This window comes from Sorex fumeus, unplaced genomic scaffold (genome assembly GCF_029834395.1).
Source record: "Sorex fumeus unplaced genomic scaffold, SorFum_2.1 ptg000050l, whole genome shotgun sequence".
NCBI lineage: Eukaryota > Metazoa > Chordata > Mammalia > Eulipotyphla > Soricidae > Sorex > Sorex fumeus.
Genome location: NW_026606107.1, coordinates 5,751,260 through 5,755,993, shown reverse-complemented (window position 1 = coordinate 5,755,993; position 4,734 = coordinate 5,751,260).

Here is a 4,734-nt window from a genome sequence, read left to right as displayed (position 1 = left end):
CATTCGTTTCGGGTCTTGAAGAAGAAGTCCTACCAACTAGTAGGTGGGAAGCCAGGCTTTCTTTTGATGTCCCGCTGAATCCAATCCGTAATGGTGCTAGTCCAGGAGTCATCTGCAAATCACATTACATGTCCAGCCCATCTGATTTTTGACGCCTTGGCGAACGAGGCAGTGTACCTGATCCTCAATCCGTTACGGAGGTCAGAATTCGTTCTCTCGGTTGAGTTAAGTGTGATACTCCAAGCATAGCTCTTTCGATTCCTTTTTGGGAGACCTGAATAGTTTTCATGCGGCAGAGGTCTCTGAGGTGTATGTTAGTGCAGGAAGAATAGTGAAGTCGAAAAGATGTGCCCAGAGCCGGAGGTTCTAAATCCTCTTAACAACTTCTTCGATGCTCTGAAGGCATTCCACGCCGCTCTCTTCTCCTGCATAGTTCTGGTGCCAAGTCGTTCCTCATGTTGAATTATCGACCCAGGTACATATAAATGTTGCATTCGGAGATGTTCGTTACATTGAGAGCAAATGGAACGAAGGAACTAGATTGTTTCTCAAGAACATTATTCACGATATTCAGCTGCAGTCCGACTTAATACACTCACGGTCAAAGCCAGCCAGCATTCATGCCACTTGATTAATGTTTGGTGTTATTAGAACGATGTCATCAGTGAAGCGGAAGTGGTGTAGTTGCCAACCATCTATCTTCACTCCCAATCTTTCCCATTCGAGTTGCACATGATGTTCTCGAGAGTGGCACTGAAGAGTTTCGGTGAAATGCTATCACCCTGCCATACCCCTCTCTTTACATTGATGATCACTTTCTTGTAGAATGGTAAGATCCCGGTAGTGAACCCCTTAATACAACTCACAGAGGATCCTGATGTATTGAGTTCGAACACCCTGTTTGGCAATGACCACTTCCATCTCAACAGAATCAAAGGTCTTCTTTAAATCTATGACGTTAGACAAGGCAGCATCTTGAACTCTCACGAAACATCAATGAGCATCGTCATCTTGTGGATATGGTTGATCATGCTGAATCCTTTTTGGCACCTGGCTTGCTTGCATGGGTATCCTCCGTATAGTGTTCTGCCTATTCTATTTAGGAACACTTGAGTGAACAACTTGTCAATGACAGACAACAGGCAGATCTGGTGATAGTTGCTAATGTCGTGGATGTCTCCCTTCTTATACAACAGAACGGTCCTGCTGGTTTTCCACTGGGACAGAGCCTTGCATTCAGACAGGCAGCATGTGAAGAGCTGAGCCAGTGCATTAATGTGAACTGGTGGCAAATTCTTCAGGTGTTCAGGTCTGACCTTATCTGGACCAGGTGCTGTATGCTTCCTTACTGACAAAATGGCAAGTCTGAATTCAGAAGGGAGAATGCTTGGAACGACATATCCATCCTGCAGAATTTGGTATGTGGGCAGGTGGACGTGGCTGTCAAAGAGATCCAAGTAAAAGTTATGGATGCCCTTCTCTATTGCCCTTCTGGAAGATGTGATAGAGCCATGAGGTTGTCAGAGGGCAGTCTTCTTGGTCTTATAGTTGGCGAAGGACAGGCAGGTGTTGAGAATACTTTTCTGTCTTCTGCCACATCAGCCAACACTTCTGCTGTTCTTTCTCTCTTTGAGGTCTTTCTTTATGCTTCTGTACATAGCTTTGCAAGCTCGAACATACGCTTGTGATTGCCTGAGGCTCACGTAAAACCACATTGTTGAATGAGCTTGAGAGTTTCTGAAGACAAGTGTCTTTTTGTGGCTTTCCCACTCTTAGCATTTCTTGCACAGTTATGGAGCTGCTGAAACAGTCAATCGTATTCCTCATCAATGTTGTCAAGACTGCATCTTCACATATTTCCATAATAGTGCCAAAGAGCTCCCAGTTGGTGGTCATTCTGGGAGTTCTCTTCTTAAACTTTGCAGCCCTTTCTCTCTTCGAGAAGTATAATTTCACATGAAAGAGACGGTGCTCTGATCCTGTTTGAAATTTGGGAACAACAGCGACATCGGTCAGGCAAAACTATCAACTGAATATGATGTGATCAATTTCGTTGTGGATCTATTCACCAGGAGATCCTATGTGCAACATTTAGATTTAGCCTACTGAAACTTCGAGTTACCATGGATGGTCTTGGTCTACAAGATGAACTCAGTCTCTCACCCTGTTTGTTCCATTCTACGCTGTAGGTCCTGATGTGGAATTCTTCTGGCAAACTTCTCAGTCCTGTCTTGGCAGTAAAATCACCGAAAATGACCTTGTAGAAGATGTGGTCTACTTTTTAGAACTTCTCCAGCTCCATGTAGAACTCCTCAATTTCTTCGTCATTGTAGTTGGATGTTGGTGTGTAGACAACAAAGATAGAAACTGCTGGCAATGAGTCACATCTATTCAAATGTAGGCATCTGATTAGGGTTTTTAAGCATTTGAATGAATCAATGCTCATGGCCAAGTTCGTGTTGACGAGGACACTGACACCACCGACACCTCTACTCTTGCGTGTTTTGAGGAATATTTCTTCTCCATGTTGAAAATGGCGTTATGTGATCGATGACTTCTCGTCTCCATCAGACCAATAGCGTTATAATTGATCTTCTGTGCTTGCACCATCAGGTCCTCGATAGATGCTTCTGATGCCATTGTACGTGTGTTGAAAGTACAAACAGTCAATTTAGTCCTTCTTCTTTTTGGCAATCTAGTTCGGCCCTGAGATTTTATCAGCCTCTCCTTGCTCCTTGCTCATCCTTCCTAACGCTGCCATATTGGGGGTTCTTTCAAGGTCAGGGGAATGAGGCCCATTATTGTTTCAAGGTCAGGGGAATGAGGCCCATTATTGTTACTGTTTTGGGCATATTGACTATGCCATGGATAGCTTGTCAGGCTCTGCCATGCGAACGGGATACTCTCGGTAGCTTGCTGGGCTCTTGAGAGTGATGGAGGCTTTTAGGGCATCCTCTAATCACCCTTACATGTTCTTTCAGTCTACTGAGTGCAAGCTTTTGGTTGACAGGCATGTTGTAATGATCTGCACACTGACAAACACGCACCTGCCTGCATCTCTGGGCAGCACTTGTTGGTCCACTCTGGCCAGTTGGAACCATTGCCACCTCCCACTATGATGAGGTGGTGAACCATTGTGGGGATCCTGGTATAGAATAATAAAATTAGTATTAGAATATGTTAAAATTCCTGCAAAACTACTTACTTCTCTTTTAAAATGAGTGTGGTAATGAAAGTAATGCCAAATATAAAGACTGTCTATTGCCTTTTACATTATTTTCTTAATAGCCATTATAAATTGTTTGAAAAGTCACATTAAAAAGTCTATTGCTAAAACTATTAAAAAAAATAAAAAGTCTATTTCTTCCATTACTCTTGAAAAAACTTTACAATTAGTCCAGCCTATAAATCCACCACAGTCAGCTATCTCTCCCTGGGTCCCACTTAGTGAAGAAGCCACTCCCAAATACCTCTCCCACCCAGGATACAGCCCGACATATCATAAAGGTAATGCTGGTTTCTTTCATCACCCAGATGCTTCAAGAGCACCAGTCCGCATTCATCTGCTTAACTCCTGCACCATCTACAATCTCTTCCTAGGTCCCCTGAATGGTAATAAAAGAGGTCCTGAACCCCTCTTGGTCACAAAATGCCATACATGCCACACATTAATCCCCATAAATTTCAAGGGTTCTCGGTTCTTATATATTTCCTCAATTATGTCTAACCATTCTTTATGATGGTAAATATTAGATACTGAAATGCATGAACAGTAAAGTAATATCCCAAGGGCGCACATGTTCTTAGATTAATATATTATGAAGAACGATGCTTTCTGGGAAATAACAAGATATATCAGACTTCAGATATAAGGAATTTGAAACTCAAATAGGAGGACCCAGAAATATTTAGGAACAATGGTGAAACAGAGAATTTCACCTGCTCTGGCAGACAGGGACTGAACTCCGGACTAATTATTAATCTCAAGTAAACCCTCAGGCCTCATCAATGAGGAATTCAAAACAATGCTCCATACAATGGGCATGTAACTAAAGAAATCACTGGAAGAATATTTTAACCAATTTAACAACTAATTCATCAAAGTTATCAAAAAGTTCATATAACTGGAATTATAAGAGATAAAAATACAATAACAAGTCACAGCAACAGAACTCAAACGTGCAGAAGACTATGTCAATGATGCTGAAGATAAAATACCAGTATCCATCAATAACTAAGTGGGAAAAAAGAAAAAATAAAGATAATGTAAGATTTATGAAAGATAATATCAAGAGAAATAATCTTCAAATCATAGGAGTACCATATGGAGAGTAAAAAGGTTAAAGGGAAGAATAAACGTTAAAGAAGTAATAGCTGAGGGGCTGGAGTGATATCTCAGCGGGTAGGGCATTTGCTTTGCACGTGGCCAACCCTGGTTTTATTCCCAGCATCCCACATGATCCCCTGAGCAACGCCAGGAGTAATTCCTGAGTGCAGAGCCAGGAGAAACCCCTGTGCATCGCCGCGTGTGACCCAAAAAATAAACAAAAGAAATAATAGCTTGGAACTTTGCTGAAATCTTTAGGGAGGCTCCTATACAGATTCAAAACTCCCAAAGAGTACAAACAAAATCAATTCAAACAAAAGAGCAACAAGACACGTGGGAATCAAAGTAGCAAAATCACATGACAAACTACTTAAAACAGTAAAAGAAAAGCCTAATCTATGAGAGAA